General features: G+C 38.2%; 1 protein-coding gene across 5 annotated transcripts in view; it reads right to left on the bottom strand.

Annotated features, from left to right (window-relative positions):
- RNF152 (ring finger protein 152) overlaps nt 1–16,840 on the bottom strand; it is a 114,843-nt gene that overhangs the window by 84,585 nt on the left and 13,418 nt on the right. The window contains exon 1 of one of the 5 annotated variants that reach the window (XM_056824247.1): nt 3,857–6,891. The exons of the other annotated variants lie outside the window; for them this stretch is intronic. The gene's annotated coding sequence lies outside the window, so the exon portion shown is untranslated. Of the gene's footprint in view, nt 1–3,856; nt 6,892–16,840 lie in introns of those variants that run through there. 5 annotated transcript variants of the gene reach the window in all.

Below are 16,840 nucleotides of genomic sequence, written 5' to 3'. Positions count from 1 at the left end.
AGAGAGATTGGAGGTGGGGGGTATTGGGGGAAGCAGGAGGTAGGAGATTGATTAGATGAATAGCAAAGTCTCCAAGGTATGTTGCAAAATACTACACTGGTCCTGAGTTTAGGTGGTCCCTCAGCCTACTGCTGTTGTAACAAACAGCTCCTCTTCCTCCTCCTTTGCTGATGGGAGATGTCCCCTGACTCTAGATTTTACACTCTTCCCATATGGCCATATTTCTAAAAACCCAAAGTATTCGTGTGTAGAAGCAATAAGAAATAAAGCAAGACAATAAGGTAGATTCCATATTGAGAGTCAGTTGAGAACTACTGAAGTTTCCCAGCAAGAGAATGACATTTTTTTCTTTTTTTTTAAACCCTTAACTTCTGTCTTAGAATCAATACTAAGTATTGGTTCCAAGCAAGAAGAGCACTAAAGGTCAAGTAATTAGTTTTAAGTGACTTGCCCAGGGCCACACTTGTCTGAGGTTAAATTTGAACCCCAAAACCTCCCATCTCCAGGCCTGGCTCTCTATCCACTAAGCCACCTAGCTATCCCAAAAAAGGGACATTTTAAGAAGAAAAATATATGTGTTACCTTTGACAGCTTGCATGAGGGAAAACAAATGGATGTGAGATCAGGTGGGGAGTAATTTTTAGTAGTCCAAGAATAAATTAGCAAGATATTAGCAATAAATTAGCAAATTTACACTAAGACAGTGATAGTGGAGTTAGAATGAGTCAGGTTTTGAAGAAAAATTTCTGCAAGTGATATTATAAAGAAAATATCTAGATAATGATGACTGGGAGTAGGAAGTGTTAATGATGACTCAGGTTTTTAAACCAAATGATTAAAGGTAACATTAAAGAAAAACAACGACCCAGGCAGAAGACCCAGTTTAAAGAGGGGAAGATAACAGATCAAGTTTTGGAGAGAGACACTGGAGAAAACCAAATCAAAAAGCACAGCAGACATGAAAAGCACAGAAAAATAAACACTCAAGAAAGATCAATGTGGAAAAAGTAGATAATCAATAGATAAGGCTTAAAAAAAACTGCTCAGTAAAACACATCCAAAATGGGACCAGAGAGTCATGAGGACACCCTAAATATCTAAACATATAGAAGCTATTCATTTAAATGATACAGCTCGGCTTGCCTTTCTAAGCCAGACTAAGCTTTTAGGTTTGCTCTTTGATGGACTGTTGACTTGAACTGATTGATAGATATGACAAACTTATTAGGAGCAGCACTTTTTAACAGGAATTGATGCTAATGTAAATAAATGAAGCCTTTTTCAAGCTAGTCTCAGGGAAATCACAACTTACTCAGAATCCAGAAAAGCTCAGGAGCAAATACTTTCAGTCACAGAAAAATTTGATAAGAATACCCCCCCAAAAAAACAGCTATGTTGCTGCCATCTAATCAAGTTCACAAAAAAACAGATTCCCCCCAATGCATTTTGTCAGTTGCTCTGTGTAGATACAGCCATGAATGCAATTAATTACTGAAAAAAAAAAATAGAACCAGGGATGGAATTGAGATCTCAAAACTCTCCCCCCTCAAAAAAAACCCTTTTAGGAGTTCAACAGTTTAAAGGTCACTTTAATCCACAGTAGTAAACCTAAGCATGCAGAAGTCTATTTCAAACACTGTCATATAATATAGTGATTTAATAATGGCATGGTGAACAGCTGTGACTGCACCATATCAACATCTGTCTGCTTTTCTAAACAAATTATGATACATTTAACATAAATTACCACAAGTACTTTAAAAGTCCAAGTCATAAATGATTCCCCTCACATTATGTTCTGGTATTCTAGAATATCCTTCACCAAAGTCCTGCTCCCTGTGCCTCTTCATGCTCTGGAGGTGACCCTGGATTCTCCTAGGTGATACTAGCCAAGTGAGTACAAGCTCCAGGCAGGTCCCACCAAGCTGGAAAAAGCTTTGAAAATTGGAACTAGTGACAGGTTGCATGGCTATCACTCAAGGACCAGACTTAACAGTTCCCCAGAAAGCAGGTCACAGCTAATTTTTTTTTCTTTTGGCTATGACAGCTAATTAAACTGAGTACCAAAGCATGAAGTGATTGAGACCAGATGAAATATTGAAGAATTACATACAAAGAAATAATTGCTAATTCATTTGGTATTTTAATAATTTTCAAAGTTATTAATGAAAATTGCTTACTTGCCACATGCTGCCTTTATTGTCAAAAGTTGGAAGAGAAGAACATTTTAAATGTAACATTCTACTTCTCTTTATTTTACTTTTTTATGTTTTGGTTCTGATCTGTGAATTCATCAATATGGGGAATATCCCTTGCATTTGCTCCAATAATGTAAGTCTAAACCACCTTTGTAGTTTATAACCTTCAAGTACACTGAGGGTACTGAATAATTAAGCAATTTGTCCTTGGCCACCCAAGGATTGTTGTTCATCCTTCCTTTTAGAACAGGACCCAAGCCAGCATGAAGGTGAAATCTTATCTTGCACTTGAATTGGACTTAGGTGAGGCTGAGTTGCACAGTCATCAGCTTCATTCTCTCTTCCAGTCAACCAAGGCCAATGGCAAGACAAGAGAGCATGGCTTTGTCATCTTCAAAGTCTGACCAAGTTCAAAGTGCTTCACAGCTCCTGATCCCCCCACCATCATGGCCCCAGGAACAAACTGTTCTCATCTGTCCATTCCACCAGAGCAACTCTTCACGTGTTTGGGGTAGACATCCCTCCATTCCCTGATAGGTGTGAAGCCTGTTGGTTATCCTCAGCCTGGTTTATCCTATCTGCTGAGATGGTTTTACTGGGGTGTGCAAGCTACAGCTTGGAGCCACAGGTGAGAGCTGAATTACAAGTTAACTAACAGCAAAGATAGAAGAGTAGCCCTGAAAAAGGCTCAGCAAGCCCTCCTGCCAGAAGTGCTAGCTCTCCCCTAAACACCCCAGACACCCCACACAGCCACTTACAGTGTGTCAAGAGACAGGCTCTGAAGCCAGACTTTTCCCAACTCCAAGCAAGGCTGGATCTTTATCTACTGCATTATACTGCTTCTCATTATCCAGTTATAACATGTAATATACAACTGCCAAGAATTACAGGGATGAGCTTGATGCTTATAGGGAGAAAAAACTATATTTGTCCTTTAAGATTAGCACCCTACCACTCTTTATTTTAGGATCATTGCTGAGAGCTGGGAGGAACCTCAGTGAGATCATCTAGTTTAACATGTTCATTTGACTGATGAGAAAACCAGGGCCCAATCAGAATAAGAGGCTTCTCTTGGATCACTGAGGCAGTAAACAGCAAAGCCATAAGTTGAACTTAGATCCTAACTCCAACTAAACTATGCCATCTCTCTTTGCGGATCAACTTGATCATGAATGTCATCTTTAATGTCAAAGATTTCACCACACTTTCTGTTTTCATTCTAGCATTTGGATTCCCTGTCTACAATTCTCTTCTTTATATTTAATGAGAAGGGTATCATGATCCAGAATTGTTATTTTCTCCCATGGCCTAAAATGGAAAGAAAACCTTATTAAAAGTATTTGTTACTAGTTAAGTATCTCATAAGTCAAGCCCAAATGCCTCCTCAATTGATTCCAATCTTTTAAGTCTTTTATGAAAATTATGAACCTAAAGCTTCTGCTAATAACATAATCCTTCAGGTCAGATGTTAACTTTTAAGAAACAATTATTACTAGTAGACTACAAAGATGTACATTAGCAATTGGTAAAGTTCCCATTCCTGACTCAAGTAACCCTATTGTAATCACACTGTAAATGTCCTAAAAATAACCTCACATATACCTATCTTAAATTCAACATCAAAAATACTCAAGCAGATAGCAAGTAGAATGACCCACCTTGAGATAATAAAAAAGCTTACAGATAAAACACCTCTTGCTAAGCTGTACTTCAGTAAATTCACTCTTTTCTTTTACTAAGAGGAAGTTGTGAAGTTTTTTTTTCCAAGAAAATATTCCCTGCAAAGAGAAAAAAGAACTTACTAGGTAGAAAATATTTCATAAATTATTCCATGTTTTATTAATAGAAAGTGTCATTTATTTTAAATTCTAAATTACTATACAAACTATTGTCTATGATTTAAATTAAGTGGACATGTAACTGCCTACTATAGAATGTGTATCTTTCTCTGTGTTTTCAATCCTTCCAAAGTTTCCCCTTCAAAAAAAAAAAAGCACTTTTTTTTCTTCCCTGTGGTTTTCATTTTTATAATGAACAGTTTTAGAAAACATGATGTATTGAGTCTGTATATGCTGCTCAAAGAAGAAAAAATATGTTTCTTAAGACTCTGAAATCTGGATCCTAGTATTTAAAGCTTGCTACAATCTGTTCAACCCATATTTCAAGTCTTATCCTTTATATTTTCTTTTCACATATCCCATTCCAGACATATTGGACAATTCCATCCATGTCTTCATCTTGCCCTCTTATCTTTGTGACTTTGATCACAAATTCCTTGTATCCTAAACCCACCAAAAGAGAAACAAAAATGAAAAAAAAAAACCTGGAATGCCTCTTTTGTACTCCATCTCCCTCTTACTAAACACATTCCTTTCCTTCAAAGCCCAACTTACATTTATTCCTCTCCCTAAAGTCTTCTCTGATCCTCTACCCTCTGGATAGTATCTCCTTTATATTCATCTCATTCCCCTTTATATCAGTTTTTTCTGCACATCTTTCTCCATACAAACTTCATCCTTCATTAGAGTTTAAGCCCCTTGATGGAAGAATCTGTGTTCTATCTTTGTATCGCTGGCACGCAGACAGTAGTTACAAAATAATATTTGTAATTGAACTGATTTAATAGGGACAAAAATCATATGGGGAAAGGATTTAAGACATCTCAAAGGGAAGGCATAATAGTGTTCCAGTTAATCTCTCTCATTACTTCATTTTAAAGCTTTAAATGAACTATACCTTGCAAAAAAATAGTCAATGTCCATCAATGCCAAAATTTTTGTTCTAAGCAAAACTATGTTTACCTAAAAAAGAAAAAATATTTGAGGAAATAATTGCAAACATAGCATCATCTTGAACTCCATAGTTTGAGTAGGTAGCACCAGTATCTACTAAGTGGCCTGCAAGGTCATGTCAACAACTGTCCAAAGGAAGGATCATCATCGGGGTGCCATTTTTCTACTTAATCATTCAAAAAGTCCTGGATGAGGATGATTTCAGAAAGGGCTTGAAAGACCTAAATGAACTGATGCATAGTGAAATATGCAGAACCTGAAGAACATTTTATATAGTAATAGCAATATTGTGGAACAATCAAATGTGATACACTTTGCTACTCTCAGCAATATAATGATCCAAAACAATTCTGAGGAACTTAAGACAAAGAATGCTGTCTACCTCCAGAGGAAGAACTGTTGGAGTCTAAATGCAGATGAAAGCATATGATTTTTCAACTGTTTGTTTGTTTGTTTTATTTTGGGAGTTTGGTTTTATACTATTATTCTCTGACAATATGAAAATGTTTTGCATGATAATACATGTATAATCCAGATCAAATTGCTTGCCAGCTCCAGAATGGGGAAGAGAAGGGAGGGAGACAACTTAAACCATATAACTTTGGAACACTTATGTGGAAATTTGCTATTACATGAAATTGGTAAAATAAAATATCTTTATAATAACAACAACAAAAAAGAAAGTGCTGTTGTGTTTTACTCCCTTTTCTAAACCAAGCAGTTGAGCTGAGGAAAACAGAAGCAAAAGTAGAAATGAATTAAGCACATGAAGAATAGTGTTCCCAGAGTAGTTAAATAGATACTAGAATTTAAAGGTTATGATGAATTTGGTTTAGGCAGTATAGAATAAGCTTTAAGTTGAGTCTTTATTATATATAAATTTTTTAAGTCTCCTTTTTTTCCTTCTCCATTTCAGACTGGACAATTCACAGGATACTAGGCAAGTATTATTTCAGGGATATATCCTATTTATATGATGCTTTATAATATCTAAAGTACTCTTTTCACAACAACCCGAAGAGATATATGGCATGAGGAGTGCCATTATCTTCAGTTTACATGTGGCAATATTTTCCTTGCTAGAGGAAGGAATGTTAAAGAGTCCAGTTTCACTAGTTATAAATATTTCTTTTCATTCTTACCTACCTACTCCTCCTCAGCATTTTTTGTTTTTCCTCATGTTAGAATATAAGCTCTTAGAGGACAGGGTCATTTTTTTTTTGCATCTGTACCCCAGAGCAGAAATGCAAGCCACATAATAAGCACTTAATAGAATGCCTGTTGACTTGTCTTACTCCTGAATGCATGAAAACTAAGGGCACTATAGAAGTTATGAAGATATCTTAACCTCAGCTCCTTTGCCATTTTGCTGATAGTAGTTCACAGATGATGAGATTTTAGATAAAATTCAAACTCCTCAAATATTGCAAGATCCAAAGCTCAAGGGAATGACTTAAAAATCCTTAAGGGCTTCTCTCATTTGTGGCAGGCTGGGGTTTTAATCAGAATACAAATGGAGGGGTTTTTTTGGGGGGGAGGGGGCTTCTTCCTCTGAAGACTACCTAGCTCCCACAGAGAAGAAACTGCACCATCACATCCTTGCTGATGGAAAGACAGAGCAGCACCAGCTCAGGGTAGATCAACACAGTAAACATCTGAAAAACTGGGACTAGACCTAAAGCTGACAGGGATCTCAAAGACCTCCTAATCCCACCCCCTTCATCTTACTAATAAGGAAACTGAGACCCAGACAGGTTCAATGGTATACTGTGACAAGAAAATCACTTTAAAAGACTGATATATATTAATTTAAGGTCGCCAAGGAATTCAGCTATGTAATTCCTAAATGAAAACTCAAGTCAGCAGTCAACCTTTTATGGAGTTTTTAATTATAAACAGGAGGAAGAAAGGTATTAGAGAGAGAGAGAGAGAGAGAGAGAGAGAGAGAGAGAGAGAGAGAGAAAGAGAGAGAGAGGGGGGGGGGGAGGGGGGGAGAAGGGAATAGGGCTTAAATACTCCCTCTGTTTAGGCTGGGCCAAAAGGCCCAAGCCCTTAGATAGCTGAGGCAAAGAAAAGAGATCAGTCCCTATCACTCACGTGACCAAAATGGAGAAACAGTCTCAGGGGCCTCCACCTCCAGCCTCCTTCAGAGCAAGCCTTCTCAGAGCACAACCTCTCAGAGCAAAACCTCTCGACCTCCTCCAGTCCTCAGACCTCCACTATCTTTAAGGAAACCATCTCAGTTCCCTCCCCTCAGTTCTCACATCTACCAATCACTGTCCATGTCTTCCCTGTGCCAATGGTGGTTCTAGCTTAACCCAGGACCGCCCAGAGGTCTGCCCCTTTGCACATGTCTGTTGAAGGTCATATTCTCAAATAATTAAATTTTGATCTATGCTGCAGCCCTTCCTAAATAATGTTAGGACTGAGTAGGGTGGAGATTGTAAGTTCCAAGACCTGGTTCTGTCATTCCAAGTATCTCTATTGTATCAATTCTAAAATCAATCATGACTCAAAGAACTTCCTATTCTATGCTTAAGCATAGGTCAAAGCCCTTTCCATTGTTCAGCAAAAGGTTTCTGTCCTAAAGTAATCTTAAGTAGGGAGGAGAAGGACCCTCCCATGCCAAGGGGATTCACATTCCAATAGACTATCAGTAGGAAATTTTTCAAGTATGAAATTTCCCAATGGTGAAATTTCCAACATTTATAAGTCTAAGAAATTTTAAGGTTTACAATACCAAAGACAAGTGAGAGAGTAGCAAGGAATTATTGAAGGCTTATTGTATGCCAGGCATACTATAGAGCACAGGTATCACTAGGTGGTTCTATCCATTAAGAGAGAGTAGGGTCTGGAATCCAGAAGACACATATCCCAGAGTTCAAATCTGGCCTCAGATCCTGGGTGGGTCACTTAACCCTGTCTGCCTCAGTTTCCTCATCTGTGAAGTGAGCTGGAGTGAAATGGAAAACCTCTCCAATATCTTTGACAAGGAAACCCCAAATGGGATCACAAAGAGTTGGACAAGACTGAACAATAACAATAGCTTATGCCACCTACTACATATTGCCTGATTCTTAGGGAATAGGGAAAAAAAGAATGAAACATGGATTTCTGGATATAATTAATGTGAAAATTTGTTTCTTTTGGATAAGCACATTTTAAAATTTATGACATATAACAAATTACATATGTTATTGATATGTTGCATATTATGTTGTATAAATATAGAATTTAAAAAACTTTTTAAATAAAGGATAAAAAAAAAAGTCTTGCTATTTCTATTAGTATCCTCTGGTTGGCCTAACAGAAATAAAATACATAAGAGAAGGCATTTGATCACCCTATGGTTCTGAGTACATGTTGACAAGGTGCCTTTAATTTTAGGTAGATTTTCTGAAAGAAATGGGTACCACTACAGGTGAGGAAAGGGAGGATTCAGAGAAGAGACTTGCCTAAGGTCATCTAGATAAAGTAACAAGACCAGGAAACTCAGGTTATCTGCTTGCAGATCCAGCCTAGTCTGTAATTCCCCAGGAGAGGTCTCTTGTCCCTATATAAAACCAGAAGGGTATACAGGTTCCATAGCAAGAAGAAATGTTACATGTATTATCTTTTCTTCTGGATGCAGTAAAATCCTTAGTAACAAGATTGTAGAATTGTTATCTATTTTGTTTCCAAAGTTACTATTTATTTCAGTCTCTTTTACTGCAGATTTGTAAAACAATTGCAAATCCTATTTTCTCTGCAAGCTGACTCTGTAAAGATAAAAATCTTCCCATTGGAGAACATTATTTAGTCAAGGAAACAAAATTTCTAAGATTCTTTTTTTTTTATCACCATTCTGTTAAAATGTATAAACTTTTCTCATGAGCTCTGAGCTTACTGATGAGAAGAGAACAAATCACTTCAAATAAACATTCTACTATCAAGTGTTTGCAAGCTATGTAAAGGCAACAGTCTAGGAAATGCAGATACAAAGACAAAAGGAAACACAGCCCTCTGCTTGGTAGAGGTGGACTGATCCTCTGTGCATTCTGAGTGCTGAAAGAAGGTGCTCAATTAAGTGGATCCTACTGGTCTAAAAGCTTACTAGAAAGTAAGCCATTGACCTTTTTTTTCTTAGGGGAACTATTAAACACATAAAACAGTTGGTCTGATCAGACACACTAAAGTAAACACTGGTATGAGATATTAACGTATCTAGTGAATGATAACGGTTGAAAAAAGTAAACCTTCCTTCCATTAGGGATTACAACAGATAAACCCTGACATGCAGAGATACTGGATATGGGGACCCTCCTCTCTGCCTTCCAGCCCCCTTAACCCCATGCACTATTTGCATGGGATTTACAGGACTGATACAATCAGCAATATAAATAAAGCACTGGGTGATTAGCTGTAGACACTGCAAGAACCAACTTAACATCCCTAAATTATAAACAGTAGCATTCCAGGGGGAGAGACAGAGACTACTTTAAAAAGAATATAGTAAAAGGGCTTTGTCATTTTTGGTATTTTCCAAAAACACTACGGAGCTTCCATTTATCTCTGCCTCTCTTCTGTTCTCATCAACCTGATGGCCTCAACATTTGTGATTCAAAGGAGCAGAGCTATTTAGAACTCAGAATTGGGTATTTCCTTCCAGCCTCCCAGTTCCCTCAGAATGAAGTGTGTGTGTGTGTGTGTGTGTGTGTGTGTGTGTGTGTGTGTGTCTGTCTGTCTGTCTGTCTGTCTGTCTCTCCCCCCTCAATTCTCTCCCTCTCTCTTTGTGTCTCTCTCCCTCAATTCTTTCCCTCTCCTTCTCTGTCTCTCTCTCCCTCCCTCTCCCTCTTTCAATTCTCTCTCTCAATTCTTTCCCTCCCCTTCCCTCTGTCCCTCTCTTCCCCTTTCAATTCTCTTTCCATCTCTCAATTCTTTCCCTTTCCCTCTCTCTCCCCCTCTTTCAATTCTCTCCCTCTCTAACTCTCTCAATATTATATAAATGTATATATACACATACATATATATGGGGATACATATGTATTGTTCCCGTGTTCCCCCCCCATCCCAGCTTATATAACAGACTATCCTCTATCCTATAAATCCATTTGGTGTCCTTGAGTACAAGATTATGTACAGCAGGTACATAAACCTTATTACCACACACACTACAGTCATGTTTCAATCTCAGCCCTTTATAATATGGACATTTTCCGGGGGCATCATTGCTGCAAACATAAGGCTGGAGTAGGCTATTTAAAAAAGACAAGGGCAACCATTCTGTAAACATCACATGCTACTCCACCCAAAACTAAGGAGCCATGGCCCAGTGAAGGTCACAGGCTTGTAAGTCTGCACAGATGTCTTTTTTAAAAAGAAATGATGAAACCATCACAGCAACATGGGTCTCCATTTTGATAGCTCTCAGATGAAAAGGAGCACATTCTGGAAACCAGTTCCATCATAAAGATAATGATATGGCCAAATATTGCCTTGCCTGCATTTTCTTCAAGATCATGGAGCTTATTCTCCCCTCAACTGCTTGTATCATGGCACTCCTCACCACATAAAATGCCAAAGCCTGTCTTTCAGAATGCCCCCAAAGAGATCAGAGTTGGCTTCTATCATATGAAAGGTCCCATCAAGCCCAATAAATCTACATCGTGGGTTCCTAGTCACTCTAGGACAGGTCTGGGGAGAGGCAAAATTTAAAAAATCACAGGTCCTAAGAAAAATATCTCTGAAATCATCTAATGGAGACCTTTTATTTCATAGATAAGAGGATTTAGGGTCCAGAAAAGGTTACTTGCCCGATGTCATAGGAATAAGAGGCCTTCCATTTCAAAATCACACACTCTTCCACCACACCAAGGGGGTCTAGTCCCAGGGGGCTTAACTTAATTTAGGCAAAATTAAAATGATGGCTGTAATCAGAAGCCCCTGGGGGGTTAGCAAAACTCCCCTCTCCTACCCCAGTCCCCCATGCCACTGTCCTGGCCTACAAACCAAGGCCTTTAAGCAATGGCACCATTTATCTTTCAAATCACCTCTACATCCACAAATAACCTTTGATTTTGAAACAATCTGAAGCCTCCCTCTTGATGAGGTTTGATTCACTGCAAGGGCTGTATTCATTCCATAAATATCAAGGACTAGAAATGGTAGGCACTTGACTAAATCAATTTTTTTTTAACCCTTACCTTCTGTCTTAGAATCCATACAGAGTAATCTATATAAAGGCAGAAAAGCAAAAAGGGCTAAGCAATTGGGGTTGAGTGACTTGTCCAGGGTCTCTTGGCTAGAAAATGTCTGAGGCCAGATTTAAACCTAGGATATCCCATCTCTAGACCTGGCTCTCTATCCACTGAGCTACTTAGCTGCCCCACTAACTTAATTCTGACACACAAATTTTGTGATCCTTCTTTTGGTCATATGCCTTAGAAGAAGCACTTGTAGTGGAAAGACCAATAAAGTTAGAGCCCTTGAATAAGTGGCTAAACCTCTCTGGGCCTCAGTGACCTTGTATGTAAAGTGAGGTTTAACTAGATGACTCTTTAAGCTCTAAATCTAGAGTAGTTATTTGAAAAGTGTAACTGGTTTACAGAAGGTTCTGCTTATAATCTCAACTTTTATATATAAGCATACTTACAAAGTGACTGTCTTATAAGTGGCATATGACTTCCAAAGATGATATTTTTTAGTTATTTGATATTTTTAAAGAGTATATGACATGTCAGTGATACCTTATTCAGTGGGGCTGTTCCATTTTAGAGTATCTTCTTATTTCAAGGGAAATAAGGCAAAGTTTACCTTTGTACTATCCACGAAAATACCAGTTCCTAAGTAAATTATTAATGTAAGCAAGATTATAGAAAAAAATATTTAAACTAGTTAAGACAACAAATAATACATTTTAGGCAACATAGAAATACCCATTTAAAGCAGATTTCTATTATTTGTATTTCTGATTTATTCATGAGCATAGCCAGCTGAGTTTTTCTATGATAGTAGTCTAAACATTCTATAATTCAAACATTTTTCTAATTTCCCAATCTTCCCAACACTCTACCTCATCATTAGTTTAAACTGTAGAAGCTTTAGTGCTAGTAATGGGTGAAGGGAGATTTTCTTAAAGTAACATGGAAAAAAATAAAATGGATCATCTTTTAAAAGTCCTTTAAAACTTTGGAACTTTTGGCAAAGATATCTTCTCTACCATTTGCAGTATTGAATGAGATAACTTGAAAAGTGTACAAAGTGATATAATATAATGTTGCTTATTACTTTCTCCCAACAAGTTGTTGCTTCTAATTTCCTTGAAGTCTTCTGTAACCACTGACCTTGCTTAAAGTACAAGGCAAGGTGTCATCGATGGGAAGAAAAAGGAGATCACATATAGCTATAGCTACAGGTTACATTAATTTTCCACAATGGGAATTTCCATAAGCAATAGTCATTGTTGGATATTCCTGGAATGGGTAAAGACCAACCTATGAAGAACTGCTTCCTATGTATTGCCCTCCCCTGTCTTCCCCTTATAGCCAACCCATTCAGGAAGACTTTTTTCCATCCACCCAAACACTAATCATCTCTGGGGGGTCTTCAGTGCAATGGAGAAGGTTCCTATTTAGGAGCTAGAGTAGTTGGGTTTGATTTCTTGCTTTCCTAGTGTAAATCATTTCATTTCCTTAGTAAAGGGAAAAGGGTTAGATTAGATGATCTCTAAGAGTCCTTACAGCTCTAAATTCTATGGTTCTGTTGTCCTCTGTGTAGCTTTTCTACTTCATGGACTCCCTAATGGTATCTGCCATAAACTCTTATAGTACTTATAGTCCTCACCAGCTTTAGCCCTGCCTTGCATTGTTCAATTTATGCTTCCCCACCTAGATGGTTATTGAAAATGGCATCTATCCAACACACTTATCCCTACCGCACATAGATTAGTTCAAATTAAAGGGCTTTTAGGACCCTGAGAAAAGGAGAGATGAAAGAGGAATAAGGCTTCCTTGTACCCCCACAGTGCTATCAATGAAATAAGAATTGACTAAGACCCTACTAGGGTGGCCAGGTGGCACAATAGTGCTAGGTCTGGAGTCAGAAAGACTTAAGTACAAATCTGGTTTCAGATATTTATTTACCATTGGTCCTCTTTGAAAATGAAGAATGAACAACAAGAACTTATCAGTTGTGTGACCCTTGACAAGTCACTTAACCCTGTTTGTCTTTGTTTCCTTCTCGGTAAAATGAACTGGAGAAATCATTAACAAACTATGCCTATGTTTGGCAAAACAAAAAAACAAACAAACAAACAAACAAAAACAACCACAACATACCTAACCTTGTGACTCAAATTGAGTCACAAAGAGTTAGAGATGATGGAATTACAAAAGAACCTACTAATGTCATGCTGGATAAACATGACAAAGAAAAAAGGTCCTACCTTAAAGGAATTTCTATATTCTACTAAGAGAAACAACATGTAAATACAATGTAACTTGAAGAGGGAAGAGAACTTTTACCTGGGTGGCCTTGGGTACTTCCTTAAACCTCCCAGAAACAAAGGACTTATACCAGATGGCATTCCAATATCAATCTATGCTCCAGCACTAATGACTGAGGGACATGGAAGGTGCCTCCCTTTAGAAATCGTGCCAGAGCTTAGCCTTCATTAATATTTGTCCATTAACTGGTACCAAATGAGTTGGCTACATGGTGGACCACTGGTTTGGAGATGAGTGTCAAGTATACTCTATCCCCTTTCTCCCCAACTCTTCCCTACATTAAAGGATAAGATACCAGAATGCAAAGCTCATAGATGAACCCAGTACTATTTTTGCCAAAAAGATGGTTTAAATCAGTGATGTGACATCTGAAAATAATCCCTTTAATAACATTGCTGGACAAGAATGAAGCAAATAACAATACGTCCATATTGTGATTAGCACCAACCCCAGGACACAGTACTCAAGTGTCAGTGAGATAGGGTTGGAACAACTGGAGTGGCACTTACTGCAAATTAATGGTGAGTCTCTCTCTACATGGCTGATTTGGTTATTTTTCACACAAAATTAGGAGAGGAGCTCCTAAGTTACATACAAGGAAGGGGTAAATTCTCCAAACAGAATAGCTATGTGCCTCCCAACCACATTTAATGTAATATTAACCTTCAAAGTAGCAATTTTCAAACCTACCCCAAAGCATACAACTGCAAAAGAATATCACACCAAATATGTTATTGTTTTTGAAACTATTATCTCAGCTCCATTCACTATCAGTCAAAATGAGAATGTTATTTTAATGTTAATGTATTCTTGGCCATTTTCTCCCAGCAGCTGAGCACATTTCCCTCTTTCATAATAACAGTATCCATAATGATCAGGAGTTCTGAGTGTCACAAAGAGGGTTTTTATAATGTGAATGAGGATACTCAAATGAAGGGAGGTAAGGTAAAGCAGATGTCTGCCACAAAGAGAGTTTCAACAGCAAGGCTAATTGCAGCGGGAATATGGTGGCCAATTACAGACTATAGTCACAAAGTCCTGACATACAAAAATGAAAATCAGCATTCCCCAATAGAGATTCCGACCAGCCTGGCAGGGTAGAAGGTTAGAGCATTTTTCCAGCATGTGTCACAGGGAGCAGGTGTTCCTTTTTGAAGTGGCAGTCAAGTAGAATTAAAAAACCAGAGAGTGAAAGGTGTTAAGGAAACACAGAATTTCAAGGCAGGCAGCAGCCCCACATATTCTCATCCCAACACCAACAGCTTTTCATAGTAGTATCATTAATACATTATAACTAGAGCTTTTCTCCTAGCTAGTGAACAGTATTGGTATGCATACCAGCAAGGGACTAATTGAAAAGTCTCTCTCTCTCTCTCTCTCTCTCTCTCTGTGTGTGTGTGTGTGTCTGTGTGTCTGTGTGTGTGTGTGTGTGTCTGTCTGTCTGTCTGTCTCATCTGGCATTTATCTTGCTCCAAGAGAGACAAAGTAGGGCAGTAGGCAAGTACCAGGGAACAGTAAGCCATGATAACAAAAGGGGAAAAGAAGATTAGAGAAAGAAAAACACTGACCCTGCTTAGGTTCAAGGGCAAAAGTGCTAAATTTCTGGTATTATGGGAAGAAGCAAGCTCACTGTAATTAAACTCCATAGTATCAAAAAGTCCCAATGTAATTGTATTTGGTCAATCACTAGCAACATCAACTGGTTAATCAGGGACAATTCAAGGTAATAAGAGGCATTATTAGGGATAACGGAGGTGGCTCAGTAGATAGAGACAGGAGCCTAGCTCTGTGACCCTGGGTAAGGTACTTAACCCCAACTGCCCGGTCCATAATGCTCTTTTGCCTTAGAAACAATATATTAGATGGGAAGTAAGGGTCTTTTTAAAAGGTGTTTTATATAGTAATAAAACAATTAAAATAATGGCAATAATAATAATAGCAGTAAACATTTATATAGCACTTGCCCATTTGCAAAACACTTCACAAATATTTCACTTTATCTGCACAACTATCCCAGATAAGAAATGTTATTATCTCCAATTTATGGAAGAGGAGACTGAGTCAGACAAAGGTTAAGTGACTGAAGCTAAATTGGTCTTCCTGACTCTAATAATCCAAGCCAGTGCTCCATCTACTGTGCCACCTAGAAAACTAAATACTGTAAATGATAAGGACATTATATCTAAGGTACACAAAACTTTATTTGCATCTCTCCAACGCAATACCAACAAATATTCATATCATCTTATTATGTATTATGTCATTTTACTAAATGTAAGCTCTGTGAGGGAAGGGACCTGTGTTAACCTAATACTTTGTACATTTTCCAGGTCCCAGCACAGTACTCTATTACACACAAGCAGTATTAACAAATGTTTATCAAATTGACTCTATGAGATTTTAAATTCCCATAAGAGAAAGGAGAGACATGTTCTTTTCACTTTGGATTCCCAGGCCCTATATGTGGTTTTGCACAAATGCCCTTAATAAGTGCCCACTGAATTGATTCCCTTGGGGAGTGATAACAAAAAAACATGAAAAGACAACAGCACAAAATTCTCTTTATTAAATGTTCCCCAAGCCCTAGTTCAGGAACGATTACTTAATGGGGCTTCTTTATGCACAGGAACCAGAGGAGGTCTGAAAGGAAAGACCTCAGAGGCTTCTGGCTTGTGATAAGGTCACAGCCTCAAAAATTCAGCTCTACGAGCAGACTTCCTTTCCTTGTTTGAATTGCATTCACTCCCTCTAACACTTCAGATTCATTACTAAGAAGGAATCACAGAGCAAAGTTTGCTGCCTTTGCCTACCCACAATTCCTTCAGATGCCCTTTTATGATGAACCTTTCCTAGATGAGGCTCAGATAGTATATATAGGAGAAATTTCTGATTTACCTTTAATTTAAGCAACTAGTTGACAAGGTGGGGAAACAAGAGTACTATGATCTTGCTCTTTCATTGAAGGGATCTCCAGGTAATTCTTCCTCCCACCACACCCCAGGATAAAATGGAAGGAGTTACTGCCATTAAAGATAAAAACAGTGTTGAGGCTTCCTCTCCCTCCAATCCTGTGACAGTTCTCATTGGCATTAGGTCCCTCCTCTCAGATCTACCTTGTAAAACCATAGATTTTCTTTTTAATCCTCCTTTTCTCCCTCTCTCCCTTTCTTTCTTTCCCTTCTGTCTTAGAATCCATAATGAATATAGGTTCCAAGGCAGAAGAACAGTAAGGGCTAGACAACTGGGATTAAGTGACCTGCCAAGGGGGTGCAGCTGGGTGGCTCAGTGGATGGAGAGCCAGGTCTAGAGATGGGATGTCCTGGGTTCAAATCTGGCCTCAGACACCTCCCAGCTCTGTGACCCTGGG

Source organism: Monodelphis domestica, chromosome 3, assembly GCF_027887165.1.
Source record: "Monodelphis domestica isolate mMonDom1 chromosome 3, mMonDom1.pri, whole genome shotgun sequence".
In the NCBI taxonomy this organism is placed as follows: Eukaryota; Metazoa; Chordata; class Mammalia; order Didelphimorphia; family Didelphidae; genus Monodelphis; species Monodelphis domestica.
This window is presented reverse-complemented; position numbering and strand designations above follow the sequence as displayed.